The sequence below is a fragment of the Lissotriton helveticus genome, chromosome 6, assembly GCF_964261635.1.
Source record: "Lissotriton helveticus chromosome 6, aLisHel1.1, whole genome shotgun sequence".
Taxonomy (NCBI): domain Eukaryota; kingdom Metazoa; phylum Chordata; class Amphibia; order Caudata; family Salamandridae; genus Lissotriton; species Lissotriton helveticus.
In genome coordinates this window covers 1,553,540,172-1,553,565,898 of record NC_136067.1, presented here as the reverse complement: position 1 = coordinate 1,553,565,898, position 25,727 = coordinate 1,553,540,172, and the positions used below count along the sequence as shown (strand labels likewise).

The following is a 25,727-nucleotide window of genomic DNA, read 5'->3' as shown; positions in this document are numbered from 1 at the left end:
GTGGGCCACTTTTACTTGGATGCCTGGGCCTATGCCCTGTCCCAGTCGGATCCTGGATGTGTGAACAGAGCGGGAGGGAGGGACACTCCTGCTGCTCTCGCTTCACCTTGCAGCGACCTTCAGGTACCACTTGCAGCCACAAGAGTTCCAGGCTACATTTGCAAGTGGGAATTTTGCAACCAATATTTTCTGAAATTTAGCAGAGATATTGTTAAAAAAATTATGGAGCATACAAGTTATGCCTATTCCCAATTCAAGTCTCTTTGGGAGAGTAAAAAGATATTTTCATCTGGAAACAGTATTTTTGTTGAAATACCTTCTTTTTTGTGATTAATGTTTCTTACAAGTACAAAGATGTGCTTGCATATTCAAGGCCTTTTCCAGGGTAAGGAACAGGAACAGCAGACATGCTCCGGAGCTGGAATTACCTTGCAGGAATTATGGGGAATAACTGCTGCTCACACTGGCACCGACTGTCACATCCCCACCTCCCCACTCGCTTGAAAACAACTTTCAAAGTTGTCCCGCGTGTTCAGTTTTACTATCACACTGAGGGGTTTGTAATACCTGAGGATGTAACACTACAGGTTGCAACAGCATACCTGGTTCCTGATTGTAAGGGATGAACAGGAACGTTGCGAGTGAAACACAGGGGCACGAGGGCAAGGTCCGACGGCGCTGGTACTGGGAGCAAGGCGGGCGTAGGAGGGAAAGACGGGAGAATCCGAAGGAGAGGCATAGAGGGGAGAAGCCAAGGTGCAGGAGAAAGGAGAGCACGAGTGTCACAGAGGAACTGTGGGAGGGGAACGAGGAGACAGATGGACGGAAGCGAAGAAGAGAAAGGGGAAGGAATAGAGACAGGCGGGAGGAGTAAAGAAGGTAAAGGGCGGGTTGTGGATGGGGAGAGGGAGGGGCACAAAGAAGGAGAACAGGACAGAGAGGCACATGGCGGGGTGGAGCGAGGCGTGCACGCTTGTGCTCGTAATCGCTAGCTGGTGGCAGGGGAAAAGCCTTTGGTTTGGTAGCACTTCGAAATGCCACTGTCTATATATCTCGTCCAGGGCAACGCCTGCGCTGGATCAGGTGAGACCTAAAAAGGGTCAGTTTTCACTGTGAAAATGTGGTGTGTCCACGTTGCATTTTGGGCCGTTTCCTGGCGTGGGCCCTATGCATACCCACACAAGTGAGGTACCATTTTTCTATGAAGACTTTGGGGGACGCTGGGTGGGGGGAATTTTATGGATCCACGCAGATTCCAGAACATTCCGCCACAGAAACGTGAGGAAAATGTGTTTTTTTCTACAAATTTTTAGGTTTGCAAGGGATTCTGAGTGATAGAACCTGGTAAGAGCCAGTCAAGTCACCCCATCCTGGATTCCCCTGGGTGTATAGTTTTCAAAAATATATAGGCGTGCTAGGTTTCCCTAGGTGATGGCAGAGCTAGGGTTCAAAATCTACAGCTAGGCACTTTACAAAAAAAAGGGTCAGTTTTCACTGTAAAAATATAGTGTGTCGACGTTGCGTTTTGAGCCGTTTCCTGTCGAAGGTACTAGGCCTACCCACACAAGTGAGGTACCATTTTGATCAGGAGACTTTGGGTAACACAGAATTGTAGAGCAACTGTTATTACCTTTTGTCTTTTGATGCATTTCTGCCTTCCAAATGAAAGACAATGTGTAAAAAAGAAGTCATTTTGTAAAATGACCTATAATTCTCATGCTAGTGTGTGTACTCACAATTTTGGAAATGTGCATATATCTTCTGTTTCTAAACTCTATATTTTGTTACAATTTCAGAAATACATAGGTGTGTTTCATACCGATTTTTCTATGTATATATTTTCCCAAATTAATTGCTATATACCCGGTACACATTAAAAAAAGATTGCAGAACTCTGCTCAGTTATTGGGTCTGGGTTTGTCGTGTTCTTGGTGTACCTACAAGTCCTATATATCCCCACAACCAGAAAAGTCAAACGGATGTAACAGTATATTCAAACAGTTACAGGTGAAAACGTTGACACAAATGGCTATTTTTTTCAACTCATTTTCAATTTTTCCTATATTCCACGGTTAGTTTCTATAAAGAAACCTTGAAGGATCTACACAAATGACCCCTTGCTGAATTCAGAATTTTGTCTACTTTTCTAAAATGTATAGCTTTCTCAGGATCCATTATTGATTTCATAGCCATTTCTACCATTAACTGGAAAGAGCACAAAAAATAGCAAAAATAGGCTATGTCCCAGAAAAATGCCAAAACTGCAGTGGCGGTTTCTGTGCGAGGGCGTGGGGCTACGCCCCCTTTACTTTCACAGTAAAAAAATAAAGAAATGTGCAAGGCTAAATCTGCATTTGAAAAAATAATAAACGTTGTATTTGCACATACAAACCCGAAACTTGAATGGAGTGGGGAGGGGAAGGGTTCTGTTCTGTAAAGCACTGTCTGCCAGCCTGACACTCACTTTTATGTTATGACCCCGATGGATCACGTGCGCCGCTTTTCTTAAACCTGCAAGTTGCTCCCCTGGTGGGCGGGCCCAAAATCTAGAGAGTATTTGGCGGGCTGACAACATCTCGGCCCTGAGGTCTGTGATGTCATCAGCTGATTTGCATATAGCCATGTCTGAACTGGGGTGGCTGAGTGAATTAAAGAATGGTGATGGATCAAACCCAGATCAGTTGACTGGGGGTGAGTGTTTGATTTGTTCAAACGCTCCGTCCATCATCCCCTTTTGTATCGCTTTGTTCGCCCAAAGTGTGGCAGGGTATACTCAGACGTGAGTCCCTTGTTCACTTGGCCACTGGATTCAAGATAGCCTGGCTGATGAGGATTATGAATCCGAAACCGGTCCCAGGATACTTGTTTCCGGTCCAGGGAAGACATGGCTTGGCAGTTCGGGCTGAACTGTTCCCATAAGGCACAGGGTCAGACTGATTTGCATATAGCCATGTCTGAACTGGGGTGGCTGAGTGAACTAAAGAATGGTGATGGATTAAACCCAGATCAGTTGACTGGGGGTGAGTGTTTGATTTGTTCAAACGCTCCGTCCATCATCCCCTTTTGTATCGCTAAAGTTATATAAAGATATGTGTTATTTTATAAATTGGTGTGGATATCCTTATTTGATCCTTATTGAGTTGTGTGCATCATTTATTGATTTGTGTGTACGTGCAGATGTCTAACACTCCTCTCTGATAAACCTAAGGCTGCTCGACCATACTGCCCCCTATAGGAGCACCTTGGGATTGCTAGAGCAAGCCCCTGTCTACTCATAAGGGTACCCCTGGACTCTTTGCACGCTATATCTCCTTTTGGCCGGATGCAGAGTGCTGTTTTGGAGTCTAGCGTCATGTAGCTTTCAAAGGGAAACCTCCGGTTTGAAAACACACTTCAGGCTCGGGGACGAAGGTCTTCTGGGTGCGACCACCACTAATTTGGGATGTTGGGGGTTGGTTAGGCACCGTCGGTTGGGCTTCCCAGGGCTGTGGGGCTTCGGGTGCACTGGTGCCTTTTAGGGTCGGATCTAATTACCAGCTCCTGGTCGCTTTTGGGGCGACCTTCCGGTTTGAGGCTGCAGGCGTCGGCTGGTCAGGGATCACTTGATCTCGAGTCAGGATCGCCGGGGAGATGTCCTCGTGGTGTTGAGCCACTTGAACTCGGGCCGTAGGATTCAGGTGCAGAGTGCTGCAGACCCGCGGATACTTGCGGAGCTGGAGTCTGTTGATGAACAAATCCGGTGTTCACGGGAGACAGAGCCTTTGGGATGGAAGGCAAGCAGGTCCTCCAGGTTTCTCGAGGTTTCTGGCTGCAGGACACACCAGGATTTCGCTGGAGCAGGTTCATGGTGGGGACAAGTCGGTAGGGATGGGGCCAATTAGGTGGGCGTCCTCCTCTTATTAGCTTCGGCACTGCTGTTCGGTCCTTCTTCTTCTTTTCTTCTGGTTTCTTGTCTGACAAAGCAAGGTTTGGGAGTGCCCGTAAATACTAGATTTTGGGACGTTACAGGCACCTGGAGGGTTGGGACCAATGGGTCCCTTCCTTGGGGTAGGTACTCCCCCTGTTATGCCACCCTCCAGTGGGAGGGGTCATATGCCTCACTCTGATTTGCTGGGTCCCCTCATCTGCAAGATTGCAGGGACTGAGAGTTGTGCTTCACCTCTCCTCCCCTACCTGAGAGGGGGGGTTGGCAAAAGTGGGAACACTTCTCTTCCTCCCTTATTTTTCCTGCCGGTTTTCCCACTCAAAGTGGGGGTCAGAACAAGTGGGGAACCGGTTGCTAAAAGAAGAAAGTGGCCTGTGGAAGCCCACAAAGGCGGCAAGCTTCCCCTTTGTGGACCCTGCCCATACTGGAGGAGGAGGCTTAGCACCTTGTCCCAGGATGTGCATTGTTTCAGGCCCCCAAGAGCGGCAGCCTCTCGACCTAGGGGTCCATAAACATGTCTGTGGTGGCAGCTGGGGAGCAGCCACTCAGCCCAGACACTAGTGTTGGTCGTTTTTCATATCTAAGATGCCCCCTGTGTGCATTTTTCATTAAAATCCCACACTGGCATCAGTGTGGATTTAATGTGCTAAGAAGTTTGGTACCAAACAGCTGAGTGGCTGCTCCTCAGTTTTCAGTGCAGCCATTATGGTGCTGTGGAGTTCGTAATGACAAACTCCTAGCACCATATACTCTTAATGGCAGCACTGCACATACAGTGTCTAAGAGTGGAGTTAGATACTGTATTGGTACAGGGCTCATGCATCTGTACCCTCACCACTGGTATAGTGCACTCAGATAGCGGGGTGGCTGATCTATGCCAGGGCAGTGGGTTGTAGGCATGGCACACAGCGATGTGTGCCATGTCAACTCTTCAATTTGTTCTTCATCAAGACATGCAGCCTGCAAAGGGAGTGTGTGAGTGTAAAGGTGCAGGGCCTCTAAGGGTGGCAAAATAAGTGCTGCGACTCTTAGAGGCCTTCTCTGGTCACAGTGCCCTGGGTACCTGTAGTACCATTTAACAGGGGGTGACCTGTGGCCAGAGATGCCAATTGGGTTTAGGCTTCAATGCAGTTTTAGGGAAAGAACATAGGCCCTGGGTACCTGATTAGCAGGGCCCAGGGCAAACTCAGTCAAAGTACATCAGCGGTTCCGCAAAAAGTGGGGGCAACCATGCAGAAAGAACGCACTTTCTCATACAGATCCTTTTGTTTCTCCCATTCTTGTGGTTTTTGGTGCTGCGCATGCGTAGTAAACACTGAAAAACAGTGGTGTGCATCTGTATGTTTGATATTTAAACAATGAGAAAAGGTGATTTCAAAGAGTTATAAAATCACCAGAAATACATCAAAAACATCAAAAAAATTAAATAAACACTGACAACTGGATCGCTATACCCACACCTCCACCTCAATGCCTGGATCCCATCCAAAGGGAAATATTACACTTACACCACTATGAGAGCAGATGCACGGACCCCCACCCACAATACCCCTACCACGTGCGCGTACCCACAACCGCAGACAAGCTAATACCAGAGAACGAAGATAACACATTTGTGGTAAACATGTGCCAAAGAAACCTCACATTACATCAAATCCACTGTGAGATGACATCACACCCACTACCTCATCAAGACAGCTACTAATATCCACTTCACAAGGATGAGAGGCTGTGAAAATCCTGCTCGGGTCAACGTCTGAGGACCTGATTATGAGTGGCCTCTTTTAGGTGCAACAGTTATTGCATCCGATTAAAATCAGGGACTGAGAGAACGGAGAGAAAGACAGTGGCAGCTGGGGACATCTGAAAGTGGTGAGGCATAAAAGTTGGATCACTGACTAAATATTGAGGGACAAAATATAGACTACCCAAAATATAGATTCCAAAATATCGACAGACAAAATATCGAATTCCTATCTACAAACAGGTAAGTACCAAAATATCGAACCCAAAATATCGTTTAAAAATATATACTTTGTAAAAATATCAAATTTCTTAAAAATAAAGTAAAATTAAAAATATATTAAAAATAAATAGCTAAAATATACTTAAAAATACTTAAATAACCTTACAATTATTAAATAATTAATTTAACTTATAAAAAAAACATACAATCACATATGTTAAAGCATATATATATATTAACATAATATTAATAAAAAATACACAATATTATTACCGTAGGATAGCGGAAGTGTAAAAATTACTATTCCCACTCCTGGAAGTGCAACAGTAGGGAATGCGTTGGATAGCGTAGGGGTAAAAATTACTATTCCCACTCCAAAGAGTGCAACCGTAGGGAAAGTGCTGGATAGCGTAGGGGTAAAAATTACTATTCCCACTCCAAAGAGTGCAACAGTAGGGAAAGCATTGGATAGCGTAGGGGTAAAAATTACTATTCCCACTCCAGTGAGTGCAACAGTAAGGAAAGCATTGGATAGCGTAGGGGTAACAATTACTATTCCCACTCCAGAGAGTGCAACAGTAGGGAAGGGGTTGGACATCGTAGGGGTAAAAATTACTATTCCCACTCCAGAGAGTGCAACAGTAGGGAAAGTGTTGGATAGTGTAGGGGTAAAATTACTATTCCCACTCAAGAGAGTGCAACAGTAGGGAAAGCGTTGGATAGCGTAGGGGTAAAAATTACTATTCCCACTCCAGAGAGTGCAACAGTAGGGAAAACGTTGGATAGCGTAGGGGTAAAAATTACTATTCCCACTCCAGAGAGTGCAACAGTAAGGAAAGCGTTGGATAGCGTAGGGGTAACAATTACTATTCCCACTCCAGAGAGTGCAACAGTAGGGAAGGGGTTGGATATCGTAGGGGTAAAATTACTATTCCCACTCCAGAGAGTGCAACAGTAGGGAAAGCGTTGGATAGCGTAGGGGTAAAAATTACTATTCCCACTCCAGAGATAGCAACAGTAGGGTAAACGTTGGATAGCGTAGGGGTAAAAATTACTATTCCCACTCCAGAGAGTGCAAAAGTAGGGAAAGCGTTGGATAGCGTAGGGGTAAAAATTACTATTCCCACTCCAGAGAGTGCAACAGTAGGGAAGGCGTTGGATAGCGTAGGGGTAAAAATTACTATTCCCACTCCAGAGAGTGCAACAGTAGGGAAAGCGTTGGAAAGCGTAGGGGTAAAAATTACTATTCCCACTCCAGAGAGTGCAACAGTAGGGAAAGCGTTGGATAGTGTAGGGGTAAAAATTACTATTCCCACTCCAGTGAGTGTAAAAGTAGGGAAAGCATTGGATAGCGTAGGGGTAACAATTACTATTCCCACTCCAGAGAGTGCAACAGTAGGGAAGGGGTTGGACATCGTAGGGGTAAAAATTACTATTCCCACTCCAGAGAGTGCAACAGTAGGGAAAGTGTTGGATAGTGTAGGGGTAAAATTACTATTCCCACTCAAGAGAGTGCAACAGTAGGGAAAGCATTGGATAGCGTAGGGGTAAAAATTACTATTCCCACTCCAGAGAGTGCAACAGTAGGGAAAACGTTGGATAGCGTGGGGGTAAAAATTACTATTCCCACTCCAGAGAGTGCAACAGTAAGGAAAGCGTTGGATAGCGTAGGGGTAACAATTACTATTCCCACTCCAGAGAGTGCAACAGGAGGGAAGGGGTTGGATATCGTAGGGGTAAAATTACTATTCCCACTCCAGAGAGTGCAACAGTAGGGAAAGCGTTGGATAGCGTAGGGGTAAAAATTACTATTCCCACTCCAGAGATAGCAACAATAGGGTAAACGTTGGATAGCGTAGGGGTAAAAATTACTATTCCCACTCCAGAGAGTGCAAAAGTAGGGAAAGCGTTGGATAGCGTAGGGGTAAAAATTACTATTCCCACTCCAGAGAGTGCAACAGTAGGGAAGGCGTTGGATAGCGTAGGGGTAAAAATTACTATTCCCACTCCAGAGAGTGCAACAGTAGGGAAAGCGTTGGATAGCGTAGGGGTAAAAATTACTATTCCCACTCCAGAGAGTGCAACAGTAGGGAAAGCGTTGGATAGTGTAGGGGTAAAAATTACTATTCCCACTCCAGTGAGTGCAAAAGTAGGGAAAGCATTGGATAGCATAGGGGTAGGGGTAAAAATTACTATTCCCACTCCAGAGAGTGCAACAGTAGGGAAAGCGTTGGATAGCGTAGGGGTAAAAATTACTATTCCCACTCCAGAGAGTGCAACAGTAGGGAAAAGCGTTGGATAGTGTAGGGGTAAAAATTACTATTCCCACTCCAGTGAGTGCAAAAGTAGGGAAAGCATTGGATAGCATAGGGGTAAATTTTACTATTCCCACTCTACTGAAAATAAATTATTATAATTATCAACCCTCAACCCGCTACAGAAAATAAATTAATATTATTCACATAATTATCAAGTAATCAATTAATAAAAATGAATTATCAATTAAGAATTAAGAATTAATAAATTACCATTTAAAAATTAATTAACAATTTATTCAAAACAAATACCAATAAATAAATTTACATATTTAATTATAATTACATTACTTCCCACCCTATTCCCCTATAAACCCACAACCCGCTACAGAAAATAAATGAATATTATTTACATAATTATCAGTTAGTAAAAATTAATTATCAATTAAGAATGAATGAATTACCAATTAAAAATGAATTAACAATTTATTCAAAATAAATACCAATAAATTAATTAACATGTTTAATTAATTATAATTAAATTACTTCCCACCCTATTCCCCTATAAACCCACAACCCGCTACAGAATTAAATTACACAAAAATTAAATAACATAAAATTAATTACTTCAAATAAATTACAAAAAATATACACTTTTCACACATATACTAACATACAAAACACTTTAAAAATGTTTATATTATTAAAAAATTCGATTTTTTTAATAACCTATATTATGTACTTCGATATTTTGACTTTCTATATTTTTAAAATCGATATTACATTACTTACCATAAAAAACGATATTTTTGATGTCTATATTCTGTCCATTCGATATTGTGTCCATTCTATATTTTGGAATCGATATTTTGACCATATACCATAAAAGTCATGGGTGAGTATTATGTTGCGAACGAAGTGAGCGAGCTTCACTATCATAAGGGAGGTTCAAGGGGAGTTATTTTTTGGAGGGAAAAAAAGTGGGAAAAACATTGCTTTATAATGTTAGCAGTAGAATTGCATGATTGTGAAAATGTAATGCCCATTTCAGTGGAAATGTGCTATCTATGAATGACAGTGTGCTACTGCGCCATCCTTTAGTAATATATATGCGACAGTGTGCCCCAAATTGATACTTGTGCTAACTTTGGATTTCTCACAATCCTTATGATTTCCCTTATGCATCATTGATGGCATCACCCACCATCTGACAATTGTTCCAACACCACTGCAGCGTTTAATTATGGCACACCAGATCCACAGAGCCTGAGCCGATGCACTTCCATTGTGAGCCTGGGGATGCTGATGGTAAGTGCCGCGCTTTCCAGCATCATTCTCAGGCCCAGGATGGGTGTTGGTAATGAGGATATATAGGTTCACCATCTGGAAAAAGCTGTACGTGCCCGGGGGAGGCCGTGTAAATCCGAGAATGCCACGCGCCCCCGGCTTGAGAAGTCAGGAATGCAAGCAGCCAGTACAACCTATTGCACTGAAACATGTGCTGTGCAGAGTGTATTAACGTCTGTGCAGCTACGTGCCTTGGAGGGCAGCTGTCATAGGAGCCTAAAGCTTTTGGAATATTTCAATTCAGTGCAAGAATCAGCATTTCCCAATAGCTATGCCGACCTACTTAATTTTTTTGCAAATTCATATAGCGCAAACTCGACCTGAAGGTACTGGATAAGCACTTGTTACATTACACAAGGTCAGATTCATTTTTCGGGCACGGAAAGATTTCGGGTCATATGTATCAAGCATTTTTCCCCTTTGCAAATGCGCAGATTCTCAGAATCGGCACGTTTGCGAATTGGAAAAAGCCTTTTGGGATGTATCATCCCAAAAGGCCATTGCAAAATAGAGAATTACAAAATGTGCGATTCTCTATTTTGCAAAAGCAATTAAGGAATTGCAAATTGCGATTCCTTGAATGCAATTCTGGAAACACCAGAAATTTGCTATTTGACCTTAAGGAATTGCAAATTACCATCAACTCCAAGTTGGTGGTAATTTGCGATTCCATTTAAAAAAATACTTTTTAGATTTTTTTAAAGTGCCATATGTCGCTCATACATGCCCTTAGGGCATGTATCTGAGCAAAATATGCACACATGCACATTTCTGGGGTGCAACAGGGTGTCCTTTTGGCACCCTTGCAACCTTGAAATTGCATTCTCAATTTACAATTCTCTAATTGGTAATCGCAAATTGAGAATGTCTTCCCATTCATTCCTATGGGCCTCCTAGCCCATTTGAATGAATGGGAAGGTATTCCTCATTTGCGAATCTCAAAGGAATATGTATGATTCGCAAAACGTTTAGCAAATCCAACATACATTGCATTTTGTGGTTCTCTAATTGCGATTCGCTAAAAATCGCAAATTGAGAATCCCAAAAACTCTTTTTTGATGCATATGGCCCTAACAGGCACATGCATCAAGAAAAGCTTTTGCGAGTCCTTAATTGCGATTATTAAGGAATCACAATTAAGGGATCTCAAAAACCTATGCATGTAGGAATCGCTATTAAAATAGAGATTCCTAAACATTCCTTAATTGCGACTTGCAAATTGCGAGTCGCAATTAAGGAATGCCTTTTTTTTTTCTTCAGAGTTTTATATAGCGCGAACTAGAACCGAACCGAATCAGTTATCAGAGCGCTTTACATAGCACCAGTTACGTTACATGAGGACACGCTTTCATTTTTTTTTTTAGGCACGGGGAGATTAAGTGATTTGCCCAGAATCACAGGGGGTTTTTGGCGTCGTTACCGAGACTCGAACCCAGATCCCCAGGTCCGAGGTCGAGCGCCTTAGCCTTAGGCCAACCCCTCTCCCCAAACTGGATTCATTCTTATTGATTATTGATCTTGCTTGGAAACTGGAATCACAGAATCACAAGGGGTTTTTGGCGTCGTTACCGAGACTCGAACCCAGATCCCCAGGTCCGAGGTCAAGCGCCTTAGCCGTTAGGCCAACCCCTCTGGGAACTGGATTCATTCTTATTGATTATTGATCTTGCTTGGAAACTGGAATTCTTTTTAATATTGATCAGGCCTGGGAACTGGATTCATTCTTATTGATTATTGATCTTGCTTGGAAACTGGAATCCTTTTTTGTTATTGATCAAGCCTGGGAACTGGATTCATTCTTATTGATTATTGATCTTGCTTGGAAACTGGAATCCTTTTTATTATTGATCTTGCCTGGAGCTGGATTTACCTGCTTTTGGTTCTCGCATAATTTTTAGATAAAGACATTCTTATTCTTATACAAAACTGGTGTGGTGTTCCTTTTGTGAGTGTTTTTACTGTGTCATCGTCGTTGTGTGTTGCACAAATACTTTACACATTGCCTCTGAAGTTACGCCTTTGCTGCTCTGCGCCAAGCTACCAGGTCGGAAGCGGTGGTCCCTACTTGGACTAGGGTGCATACCCCTGCCAACTAGAGACCCCGGTTCTAACATTCATTCCTATGGGCCTACAGGCCCATAGGAATGAATGGGAGATTGCATGCGCAATTTGCGAGTACCAATAGGTACTCGCAAATTGTGCTTGCAATTTCAAGGGTGCAAGGGTGTCCAAAGGACACCCTGTTGCAGCCCTGAAATTGCTCTGTGCACACATGTTGCGCATACACAGATGCCCCAAGGGCATGTGTGTGTGTAACCTACAACTTTGAAAAATGCACTTTAGTGCATTTTTCTTTTTTGCAAATTACCATCAAGTTCAACTTCATGGTAATTTGTGTCCCTTGGTAACCGAAATCGCTATTTTAAAGTGGTTCTTGCATTGCATTTAAGGAATCGCAAATTGCGATTCCTTACATGCAATTACAATTTGAGAAATCGCAATTAATTGCGAATTCTCAAATTGCGAGTGCCTTGAACCTTGATGCATCGCAAATGCCCTTTTTGCAGGTGCAAACGGCCGATTTTTGCGAATCGCACCGTTTGCGCTTGCAAAAATGCTTGATGCATGTGCCTGTAAGCAGCCACGGCCGGTGGTAGGTGTAACTGCAGGGCGGTGACGTAGGGAGGGGGAGGGGCAGGGTGGGGGGTTGTAATGTATGGCTTACGGACTTTAACAGGTAAGTAAACATATAAATTAATAAAACGAATTTCGTTGTGCACTGCATCACCAATTGCGATGCAGTGCGCGCAACGAAATTCGTTTTATATATTTATATGTTTACTTACCTGTTAAAGTCCAGTCGCTTACATCAGGAAAGCTTATTGATCTGTGTAGGATGCCCAGGTGAAAACGCATCAATAGAACTCTGTCATAATCACATGTTATCAAACCTAGGTACGGCTGTAATTTAAAAGTTGTTAGTGTGAGGTTATGTGCTTGCACTGTTATTTTATTCATTTCCACACACAACCTCTGTTCACTCAAAAAGCTTAAGCATTCATTTTTAAGGTCTTTCCTTGTTAACCTATTTATGGAGGGGGGAATCATCATAAAATTCTTGGTGGCCCAGATTATATAAAAAGGATTTGACATATAGCAGCCATCTAACTTGTTTCACCCCATCCAGGCCCATGCAGTCTGTTAATATCCAGCGATTGAACTTCATTTTCTCTGTTGTCATATGCCACAACAGGACCGGTAGAATCTTTATGATATCTTCCAGATATAACAACCCTAGTTCAGTGTGGCATATGAAAGAGGAGGTGCTGTTTGGGACCATCAGCAAAAATCTCAAGAACAAATTTTCAGCTACCTGAATACAGCCGACATCCGCATGCCCCCATATACCAGCTCCGTAGGTAGCGACGGTGACACATTTTGCTTTATAAATATTTATTAGTTCCACCGTCGGGCGTCTGCCTAATTTCCTACTAAAACTTGATAGGGCAGATAGAGTCCTTATATACAGTAATCTCCTTATTTGACTGCCTCCACTCATGATCCCGTTCGTTCAAATAAAATTCCAAGGTAGGAAAAAGTCTTAGTGGTTTCGATCCGCTTTTTATCAATAAATATTGTTCTAGACTTTAAACACCCTGACCCACAGTTCATTGTGAATGTTTTATATGAGTTAATAGTTAGGCCCCGCTCCGACATAAAATTTGCAAAACTGGTAACGACCCTTTGAAGTCCCAGTGGTGTACGAGCCATGAGAACCGCATCGTCTGCATATAGTAATGTGGGAATGGGTCGTTTACCAGCTTCCAGTAGAACCCTACATTCCTGTACTAAAACCTTACCCAGACTATTTATATACAGTGTAAAAAGAAAGGATGCAAGGATGCAGCCTTGTCTCACACCACGCCTCGCTTTAAAGTGTCTATTGCACTCCCACCTGCCCCGAATCGAAGCCGTGCCTTTGGTCCTAGATATAGCTGCGTTAGGAAAGAAATTAAAACCGCTTCCACATCCATCTCCTCTAAAATCATCCATAAATTGTTATGCACTACACAGTCAAACGCTGATAATAAGTCGACGAATGCGATGTATAGGGTTCCCTTTTTAGCTTTAATATACTTGTTCATTAAGATGTTAGGAGTAAGACCCTGCTCAATTGTACCTAACTTCTTACGGAAGCCATATTGCAGGTCACTTATCACTACTTGATCCTCCCCCCAATCCTGTAATCTGTTCAGTATTACTCGACCCACAATTTTCACGGTTGAATCCAGCAAGGATATTTGCCGATAACAAACCAGATCAGCCCTGTCACCTTTTTTGAAGATTGGTACCAAAATGGATTCATGCCATGTAGTTAAAAAACCAGCAGAGCCACAGGCATTGAAAACTTGTGTCAGCAGGGGGCCTCATAGTGCCATATTAGCTTTGAAGATATCAACAGGGACGCCGCCCGGCCCAGTGGCTTTTCCTCCCAGACTTTTAGCAATGGTCACGTTTACCTCGCTGAGGTCAAAAAAGAGTTGTTCCCCTTGAACCTTTGGAGGTTTTACTTGCTCAACCTCATCATCTACGATAATTTGCGGTACTAAGTGTGGGTCATTATACAAAGAGGAAAAGTGTTCTATCCACACCTGCTCAGTGATTGCTACCTCAATAGTGGCTAAGTCTCTATCTATCAGAAAAGGGGCGTTAGCTGCCTTCCAAAAGGCGCCAGAGTTTCTGATAACAGAGGCTTCGCGTAAAGCTATCCGTGCCTCCGCTTTTAACATGTTTCTCCTCTCTTTTAGGGCACAATTATAATATTTACAGGCCTCTCTGATCTTATCCTTGTTTTTATCTTCCAAATGCAGGGCACTCTTAAGGTTCCTATACGCCCTTGTGCAGTTGGAATCAAACCACCCTTCTTTCCTCAGGTTTCCCTTCTTATTGTTAATTTTAAGGGTGAGAGCCTTCTTAATATAGTCTGTAATGACAGTAAAACCGTGAATAATTTCCTTGCATGTAGATTACTCATTCAGACAATTTGTTTGGATCTATTTTGTCCCAACGTAATGCATATCCATTTTGCCTGGATAGAGAGATATCTCCCAATATGGGGTTGGGGCTATTAGCCCTCAATCCCTCTTGTCTAAACAAAAGAATACCCAGGCTCTGAGGAAAGTGATCGCTTATAGCCATCATATGAGTGCGGAAATTAGTCATTCTTGAACAGTGCCTGTTGGAAACCAGAATAAAATCTATTGTGGAAAACGTTCCACGGCAATTAAAGGTAGGGCCGAAGATGACAGGGGAAGAACATAGAGTATTAGCAAATCCTAAATCGAGTTGAAACACTGTTTCATTTAAGCTGTCACCATACCTTGAGTGGGGAAAATGAGGGAGAATTGTCTCCATATCATATGTAATACCACAATTCGCAGTTTCTGAATGTTGACATAATACAAAGTTGAAATCCCCCCCCCAAACTACCAATAAGTCCTTACATACAGACTCCTGTAACTTTTGAAGATGACAATTTATGGCTTTAATAATCCTCTCTATTTGGTCATGGGGAACGTTATTTATTTATTTATTTATCTTTAGAGTTTTCTATAGCGCGAACCGTTATGATAGTAGTTCACTAATATCACTGTACAGGTTTTATCCTCAGGTAAACTGATGATGTGATAAAAAGAATCCTCGACCACCATATTAATTTTGTCAAAATTTGCCAGGTTCTAAACATACGTACACATACCTCCTTTAGCTCTTCCATGCAATGAAGCTATTGCTGGTGTGTGTAGGGTTTTATTGCCATTTATATGTATAGACTCCACTGCCCATGTTTTATGTAAACTAATAGGTTCAAACTTCTGGATAAAATCGTTCCATACCATATTCCTCGCCTTAGATTTTAAACCGGCTACATTCCAAAACATGAAGTTAGTTACCAATGCCAATATCCTCCTCATAAGACTCTGGGCTTTCCCCTCTGTTAGTTATCAAATGATTATCCTCCGATGTAGGGCATAGTATTGGGGCAGCCACAATTATAGGTGGAGAGGGAGTAGGTCTTCTATCATAAACGGTTGGGGTGACCATTTCACATGTAGTATGCACTGAGGTTAAGTTGGATATGTCACGTTGCCCTGCGTAGCCATATAGACCAAATTTACCTATCCCCCAGTAGTATTCCTCACTACATCCTTCCTACAGCATATATACAGGGCTAATATGTCTATACTTTTTTCATGCACGCTGCTCCTATAGTTAGATTTAGCTATACTAATGCCAGGTCCCTTCAGTCAGTCCACTTCTTCCAAGATAGCTAGTGCATTGAAACGATTATGTGTAGGTACGCCAACCCTTGAATTCTGAATTGCCAGTGGCATCTCACTGCTTTGTCTACTATCTTCATAATGGCTGGGTTTGTAGAAAAATCCTAATGGGACAATATTAATATGTTGTGCTGAGATCCAACAGTTTCCAGCCCTATTCAGATTCAACTCGATTAATTGCAGGGTTTTGAAGTTTAATATAACACAATCGCCAGCCATGTCCTTGCTCCCCCTCCCTATCCAACTCACCCTTCTTGTCATTTTAAACTCTTGGAAGAGTCTATCAGTTAGGCCTATCTTGCTCCCAAGCCAGGATAGCGATTTGTTTCTCAGGCTCTCACAGGTTTCAGCCATCCCCTGTTGCAATCTGGGGACATTGTCTAGTATTACTGTGTCTGGGGTTGACACCAGTGGCAAGTCTATGTACGTATTCAGATTTTCAAACACGGGGTCAGCCAAAGATCTAATTTCTTTCATCATCTTAGACCCCTTCTCTTGATTAGTTATAATCCCACTCTGGGCAGTTGGTTTATGATGTATCCCCATAACAGATTAGCGGATGTTCACTGGGGGTATAGGTGTTTGACTGGGTACAGGAATTAATGCTCACTCTACCGGTGCTCTGGACATCATTAGAATCAGGTAAAATAAACTCACATATGTTATGACATTTAGATAATACATTTTTCATTGCCCCCAATCTTCCACTCAAATTATTTAAAGATTCCCTAAGAAAGTCATCTAGAGCATCCAATTTATTTTTCAGTTTTAATACTTCATTCTGCATTCGGGAGTCAGAGCTAGCTAACGCCTCCTCCCACCCGGTTATTTTATTTATTGCAGAAGCCTTGCCCTTTTTTGGTGCTCTTTTTTGTGTTGTACACGGGGTTACCATACCCTTTGTACTGGATTCCTTACTCAACTTAGATGCAATATCTGGATTTCTGGGGCGCTTTAAGGGTAGTTGAGGATCACTCTCAGGCTCACTATAAATAGTGTGATCAGAGACATTCACAACGCAACCATTACTTTTATCTATTCCGTTGTGCTTTTCAACCAATGGGTCAATTGACCCTTTATCATTAACAGGTAGAATAAGACCCTCAGCAGTACTATTTTTATCTGGATTCATTGCCTCTTCTACAGTTAAAATTTGCTTTTCTATTGCACCCATAGCGCCTGTCAAGTAATTTAATAATGTCAAGAAGGGTTCTTCCCCCTCTTTGCTCTGTTTCTTCTTATGTGGTAAAGTAGAGGTTTTCCTCTTCCCCATGATAACTCTGTTTTGTGTTCCTTTTGGGTGCCTGTAAATATAATTCAGCATAGACCTCTTATTTGCAAATTACTATAATCACAATGTTAATGTCTCACAGAGGGCACCAAACAATACCTCCAGAATGTACATGTAACTGTTAATATACCATAGACCCGTAATACTGTGATTCCAGTTGATCTACTGCAGATACGGATGTAGGACGGTGGATATCTGACTATATGGTAACCCCAACTTTTTGCCTAGTGTTTTGCTGGTTTTCAACTTAGTTGGCCTGGGATCCTGCTATTTAGGGCCCCAGGCTATCTGCTCTCACTATAAAATGGACTCGATGAACCTTAGGTACATACCAGATTGGTTATTGGGTCACCTCTGTGAGCCCCTGTATAGTGTACCATAGGTACCAAGGGCATAGGTGCACCCAAGGCCTACCAGGGGCCGCAGCATGTATTATGCCATCCCTGGCTGGCCCTCCAAACTGACACCACAGGCTGTTCACCCAGCTTGGGTAAGGTGGTGTAATCACCCCTTACTTAGATATAGTATATCTATATCTACCTTATATATAGACACATAGTAACCTATAAGTCACTCCTATGGCAGGCCTTATGAATCCTGGAGGCAGAGTGCTTGGTTTTATGTGAGAGGGTGCCCTAGCATGAGCTGAGTCACCTTGCAGCTTTCGGAACCATCTCCTTATAGCTGTTCCATGATATAGCCATACCATATACTCTTAAGTGCATTATAATCCTCGCAGTTAATGCTAAGTTTGGTTTTGCTTTATCGAAACATGTCATGTAAGGTGTCAAACACTTTGGAATACTACCCCCACCCCCGCCAGTCCTGGCGGCGGGGGTAGCATTCCACCCTTCTAGAGGGAGAAGACATGTAGTTACTGCTAACCCCGGTTAAAGTAAAACAGAGCCTCAGCATCACATAATGGATGCTGCTGCCACAGACACAAGTCTGACCTCCTGCTGCTGGACGAAACTCCGGCAGGGGAGGCCTGGACAATAGGTTTCCTGTCCAGGGAGTTGCCCGCACCTCCCCAGACAGGCTGATGTGTGTTGGGGCAGGGAGGGCTGCATCAGCAGATGCTTTTCCAGACAATGCCTGGGGCACACAAGGCGCTCCATGCATAGCCCAGTTCAAACCAGTTGCTGGGGCACTCCAGCCCCGCTCTGGTGCAAAACTAGACAAAGGGAAAGGGGTGTAACCACCCCTTCCCAAGTTCACCCAGAGGAGGGACCTAGCAGGTAATCCAACCCCTTAGCTAGTATAGGAGCTGTGTCCCTAGGACTTTGGATTATCCTGGAATGAAACTTTGATACAGAACTCCTGGACCTTCGACATTCCATTTTGACTGGAAAACGGAGGACATCTCCCTTGTGGTCAAGGAGTGACCACCCTGTGCAAACAGGCACCACCAGTAACTTGCCGGTCTGCATTGTCGAACCTCCCGTCAGAACTCGAAGACTCTGCAACACAAGACAGACTTCCAGATATCTCTGACCCTGCTCGACGACTCCAGCAAAGCTGAGACCCGTAGCGGACACGAGAGACGTGGGACCGCAACTCCTGGACATCCTACATTTTGCTAACTGCTCAACTCCCAAGGTACCCTCGCAGTTGTGCATTGGGGTACGAAAAGCCCCAGACCCAAGCACCATTTACACCGAAGCTCAGCCCTCCACAGTCCACGGCTGCCGCGTGGGGCCTGCTCTTGCATTTCAGCTTGGTGTGTTTTCCCGGTTACTAGCCTGTTGGCTAGTGAGCCCCCCAAAGACTTTATTTTGAACTTAAACTGCTTTCCTGGTTGCTCCAGGCTTGCTCCAGCTTCCCTGCAAAGGAGAAGCTCCCCAGAGCTTGCTGGTCTGCTCCGAAGCCAATCTTCACTTCCTGTGTGGATTCTGTTTGCCAAGGCTTGTTGGATCCAATCCGTATACCAACACCGCAGTCAACTAGATCCTTTGTGGGACAGCTTGAATCCAGCACCTGGTTATCATCAACACCTCCTAGTCCTCGTGGCTGCAGAGACAAGCTTCATCTCTTCAACGCCTGGTTCCTTCCTGGTACCTTCTTGGTCACTGGCTAGTGACCCAGACTCTGTCCCCTCTGCTTTCAGGTTCTTCAGATCTTCGATCACCCTTGGATCCACCCGGACACTTTTCCTCTGGTCGCCTGCAGCACTTCTTTGCAGATCTCCATAGAAAACATCGACGAAACCCGACACCAAAAGGCACCTATGCACCCGGCTTCCCTGGGTGAGGTAACACGAGTACTCCGGTGCTCCTGTGGGTCTTGACTCTCGAAGTGTTCTAGTCTAAAGGGGTTTTGTCGTAGTCCATCCGGAAGTGTCCTAAAACAGTAACTTTGTAACTTCTTCGTTTCCCATTATAAGTCAATGGTAACTCACGTCTGTGTCTAGACACTGCACGCGTCTCCCGTGGGTCTCCTACTTCCTAACCTTTGGTTGTTTAGTGTAGCCCCAGCGATTCCCTAGGCCCTAGGCCTACTTTCTATTTCAGACGTGGTTCTTATACCACTTTCTTAGTATATGGTTCGTGAGGCCCCGAGGGCATTGCTGTATATTGTGAAACTTATCGTATGCTAAGTGAGTAACTTGTGATGTACTTTTACCTCTGGCCTCATAAAGAGTGCAGAGGGGTTGTGTTTTGAATAAATACATATATATTTGATATATACCTTGTGTGGTGTCCTTTCATTTGGTATTCAAGGGATTATAATTGGTAAAACAGCTTGCTTCACATGCTCTCTGAAGTCTTAGCCTATTGACTGCTGGTCCATGCTACCACTAGGATAGCTTTCTATAAGGTGGACTTTACAACCACCATCAATAAGGGTCGATTAGACTGGTACAAGGTGCCCACTAGAACTAGTGGACCTCATATGACAGGCTAATTTCTCACATCAGCTACAAGCAAAACCCTTGCACTTTTGTAGGTAGAAATAGGGACACAGTACCTTCTTGTATGCAGGTTACAGTAAACAACCAAGAGCTGTGGCCCGCCCGGCCCCTTCTGGTCGATGACGGGCAAGGCCTGGCCCGCCTTGGCGTGTGGGAGCCCCGGACCCCTTTTAAGCGCCTCTTGGCACACTGAAATGCAGGACGCAGCGTTGAGTGCCGCACGGGGTGATGGGAAGTGTAGTGCTTCCATCCGGTCGGCCCAGATCAACAGCAGGCATCCCCATTTCTCCCCTGGTCACAGCGGCAAATACTGGTGGCAGTAAGCAAGATAGTGGGCTATAAGGATGGAATTAATTTTGTGAAATAATCCTATAGGGATGGATAAAGAGATATTAGAAATCGTGTAGAGCAGTAGCGGTCAGTGGTGGGAGTAGCTGCCGGGCAGTGACGTGGGGAGGGTCAGGGTGGGGGGGTAGTAATCTATGAATTATGGACGATTACAGGTGAGTGAACATATAAATAAATAAAATTAATTTTGTTGCGCGCACTGCATCCCCAAATGCGATGCAGTGCACGCAACGATATTCATTTTATTTATTTATATGTTTACTTACCTGTAATCCTCCATAATCCATAGATTACTGACATAAATCTTTGCCTTCTTTTGGAATAAGACAAATCGGGGCCTCCAAAAAAGTACCTTGAAGAGCTACCCATTTCAGTGAAAGAAGAAACAAGGGTTTGCAACTTTGGTAGGAGTATTTGGGCAAAATGGAAACAAAATACAACAATAAAACCATCTGGGCCTAGGGCTTTGTCCTTTTTGAATTCTCATAAAATATATGTCTCTGTGTTTTGGAGTGTTGTTGTTATCCAATATAGATTCAATATGAAGCTTGTTCTGTTTGGTCTTGAGATAATTGGCTAATAGTTTGCCTGATTTGTTTCGCCCTCCATAGAATTTCGCACTAGTTGTTAATAGACATAAAGAAGCACTGGCTGATGTATCTTTGTTGTACTTAATATTAGCATTTATAAGATCTGTGAAGCACGCTTTCAATTTTGAAGTATGATAAGAGTGTTCCAACCTCTTTATCTTATAAAGGAGCTCTGCGTTCGATGACCGGGCTATCCTTTGCTTATTAGACATGTATTTAATGATGAAATATCGTGCAGAAGCCTTATAGGCGTCCCAGATTGTATGGAAGGACAAAGTATCTGTGTTATTAAATTGACAATATTCCTGAGAGAAGGTTATAAAGGAAGCATTAATATTAGGGTCTAAAAGCAGGGAATTGTTGAAACACTATCTCCTGGGATGATCAGATTGAGGCAAAATGTCTCATTGTAGTGAGACAGAAGCATGATCAGAGATGAGTATGGGACCCTTATCTGCTGAAAGTAAGGACTGGGAAATATTGTGTGAGATAAAAACATAATCAATTCTTGAGTGGGTCTGGTGAGGTGAGGAGAAAAAGGTGTATTCCTGCGAAGCCGGGTTACATAGTCTCCAAGCGTCTGTTAGGTGTATATGCTTCACAGTTTGTACAAAGGTTTTATGTGCTTTGGTTGATGTAAAAGACGCTAGATTTCTGGTCAAGGAAAGGGTCAATTACTTGATTAGAATCACCAGCAAGAATGAAATTGTTTGCGGGGATTTGAGCAATCGGTAGATTTGGTACCAAACTGAAGCGTCCCCATGGTTGGGGCGTACACATTGAGTAAAGAAATTGGGACATCCCCAATCATTAAATTGGTAAACAACTATCTAACCTCTTAATCTGAATTTTCTAAAGGAGATTGACATGCAGTGATTTGTGGCATAAAGTTATGACACTATTTATTTTGCTGTCGCCAGGTGAAAAGAAGACTTCACCAACCCAATTTTTCTTCAGCTTTATTGATTCAGCTTCTGTGAGATGTATTTCTTGCAACAAAACTATAGAAGCATCTAATTTAGATAAATATGAGAATACTTGTTGTCTTTTAACAGGGGAATTTAAGACTTTACCATTCCACGTGACAATGTTTAAAGCCATAGAGTAAAGGAACAAACTAAAAAATAGAATGAATCAGCCTTATTGCAAACATTATTAAAAGAAACATATGATACATATACATAAAAAATGACAATGAAACTCTAAAGGTTTAGATAAAGAAAAGAAGAGATATATCTAAAGTATCGAAATTCAGTGTATTTAAAGAGGGTTGGGAAGGGGTAGGATGATGAATTAGAATAAGATGAAGGTACAGTAAAAATAAATACAAGAAATAGGAATATCATACCTACAAAAACTCTAAGGCATATGAAAGTTGGGGGGTGATAAGGTCACATGGACCAATGACACGCCTGAACTCGATGGGGGAAGGCAGGGAGTACCGCAGAGCAAACAACAGGTACAACAGATGAATCATACGACAAGGAGACGAAACCTGTAAGGAGAGAAAAAAGGATAATATAATTCAACGAAGTTTAGTGGAACAGTAACATCAGCTAATAATATGCAAGATTTCTTAAAACCGTTCATAAATGTGAAAACAGGGGATGCAACAGAACCAAATTGTTTAATATGCGGTGAGGAGGTGTACATTGTTTTGTGCGTTGAAAGAATAAAGAAAACTTTTCAGTCTTGTAGGATCTTCATAAGTAGATGTCTTGTTATTATAGGTCACTTTAAAAAGACACGGGAGAAAAAGACCAAAGAATACACTAATGGAGCAAAGATGTGGTCGCATAACCAGAAACCCTTTACGTCTGTCGGCCGTAGCCTTTGCATAATCCTGCGAGAGGAATAAAGGGTTGCCTGACCATGAAATTCATTTAAGAGACCTGACTGCTGATAAGACCCTAAGCAAATCGGTGTATTCCAGAAAATACAAAATGACCCCTCTTGGTTTCCTCACACTGGAAGAAGACATGGAAGATGCAGGTCCCATTCTGTGAGCGCATTAGATATTAAGAAGAGTACCGTCTGGCAAGTTGAGGATCAGTGAAAGAAATTATTTGAAGAAAGTAATAGCGTCTGTACCTTCCGATCCCTCTGGTAGACCATAAATACAAAGATTGTTCCGTCTAGTTCTGTTTTCAAGATTTTCGACCTGTTTCTGGAGAGATGCCACTTGAGATTGAAAAGCTTCTGCCTTGATACTGGAAGAACTCAGAGATTCAATGTTATGTTCCGCAGTGACAATTCTTTCCTCTAGTTGTGACCAACGGTCTGTTAACGTTTGTAGTTTAGAATTTGTTTCTTCAACAAATGGACTAAGGGCCCGGATCTCTTCTAGTAAGAGATCCATAGAGACTGTCAATGGCTCTAAGTGCAATATCCCAATACTACAGTAACTAGCTAAGTGGACTATGATCATAAGAAATACCATAAAGAGTTCGGCTTAAAGCTTCCAGCTTACTGAAAGCCATAAACTTTCTTTCACACTGCTAAGTGAGGTGTCCTATTACATGATAGCTGCACTTCGGTGGTCATCACACACTATATGGGAACATTTCCCATAAAACAAAGACACCACACCCTAAAAGATGTAGCCTACTCGTCTAGTAGGAAAGCGCATCTGGCCCCACATAGAAGTAGTAAGCGCTACAATATGTCACAATAATATACAATAGAACATTTGACTGACAAAAAACAAAACAGTTGCCGGTAGCACTAACAGGCGTAACTTGTCACAAGTACTACTCCTTACAAGTGCATTAATACCCTCACTGCGGTACTTACATATAATAACCAAATATATGCCAAACTCCAGAGATGCTTGCTACTGGGATAAGGGTACCAAATGACTCCATGTCCCCAATAACACAGTAGGTTAGTCCTAAACCGCAAAAGCAGAAGACTGAGGAAGAGAACCTGACTTGGCATCAGCCCTACCGGCCTGTCTCCTGTTCCCCATCGAAACTTCCCCGAAGACTTCGCGTCTTGCAGCTGTTGTGTTTCCAAAGCCTGTGAGGACTGCCTGCCTTCAATAAGGACTCAACAACTTCCGTGAAGCAGCGGAGCTGCTTCTCTACATTCTGCAGGCACCCCAAAGAAGACTGAGTGCTCTTGACCGAAAGAACTTTACACAAAAAAACACCATGGTATCCGTGCTTCCGATCCCAAGCTGTAGTGGGTCAACGGTGTCAGCGAGGCCCCCCTGCCCTCCAGAGACAAAGCCCACATTGGACTTGCCCACTGTGGACTTCCCTCCTCCACCTGCAGCCTCTGTTTGCAGACCCCCTCTAACGAGAGTGCTCCTGGTGACCAAAATCTAACACCTAAAGACACTTGCGCACCTGTTGCCCTTGGAGAAGAGGACCAAAGGTATCCCCACATCCCCAAGCCTTGCAAGAGTTGAGCGTCCCTGTGGGTTCAGACCGACTAGTCCCCCAGTCCCAGCCCACAGCCTCTTTTCCGATGGACCAATCTCCATAGACTTGAATGGGGCAACTGATGCTGATGGAGCAAGGGAAAGAAACAACATTTTGTATACCCCTTGTGAAGTCACACTTCAATAACGAATAATTTGACCTAATAGACTGGTGCATGAGAAATTAACCAACTTAGAATAAATTATCGCATACACCAACATGTGGGATTAACTTTTGCTTATGTCGCAATCATAACTAACTAACTATGTAATTTTGTCGTGTCCTGTCCTAACATGCTGCTTCAAGATAATGGAATGAAGCATAAATGTGCTTTTGTTTTGTATTTGTGGCTAGAGACTGGACCTAAAGTAAGTATATTATGCATATATGTGGCTTGTTTGCTAGGTAATTACTAATAGGGAAACCTTAGTAAGGGGGGAGGTAAACAGAATGGGCTAGTTTTCTTAAATTAACGTTTATTTGTGTTTGTTTCTATGATAGTGATAGTTCCCATTCTGACTCGAGAGGCCTATGACAAAATGGAGTCACTGGTTTATTGTGGTGACAAGAGGCCGAGCGCACCCTAAAGACTAATGGCTGGGATGTCGCGTTTCTAATTGAAACATGGCTGAGGGACAGCTCGACACCCTTAAAGGATTAAACCTGTCTCAAAAAGTATTATTACCTACGCATTTGGCTGGCCACACGCTTGATCTACTCTTTACTAATGATCATACATTACAGTTAGAGGATCCCTCACCTGTGACTTGGTCGGATCACTGGCTGGTCCCTTTTAAACTAACTTGGGATGCCCGCAGTAATCAGGTCAGATCAATATATGAGGATAGGAGAAATTGGAGGTAGATTTCACCTGAAGCCGTGGGTTGTGAGCTTAACCGCATCACTGCAGCGCATTTTCCCGCTGTGCGCTGAAGTTTTTAAAAACCCGCGGTTCATGACGAGCTCAGCTCGTCATTAGCGTACGAGAGGTGTACCTCATGACGAGCTGAGCTCGTCATCAGCATCGATGTGGTTAATAACACCCCCCTAAGCTTACAGGTGATCCGTGCCAGGATACCTCTGTCTTCAATGGGTGGGTAGATTCAGCTGTCATGTATTCCTATAGGTTCTGAATCGATCCCCCTATTCCTGACCCTATTCTAGTTAAACAAACCAACAAGTTAACTAGCAGCCAGCCCATGAGGCAGAAAACCCCCATGATGCAGATACCGTTATCTGACGCAGTCACACTACGGCACAGGAACGTGTTATCTGATTAGGTCATAACACTTGCGATCTAATTAGACAAGCGATATTCCTCCAGCCCCTGA

The 25,727-nt window shown here is 43.2% G+C and overlaps 1 protein-coding gene across 1 annotated transcript in view; it reads right to left on the bottom strand.

Annotated features, from left to right (window-relative positions):
• LOC144763600 (uncharacterized) overlaps positions 1–22,407 on the bottom strand; it is a 75,873-nt gene extending 53,466 nt beyond the window's left edge. The window contains exon 1 of the mRNA XM_078649343.1: positions 22,320–22,407. The gene's annotated coding sequence lies outside the window, so the exon portion shown is untranslated. The remainder of the gene's footprint in view (positions 1–22,319) is intronic.
• Positions 22,408–25,727: the final 3,320 nt, after the last annotated feature.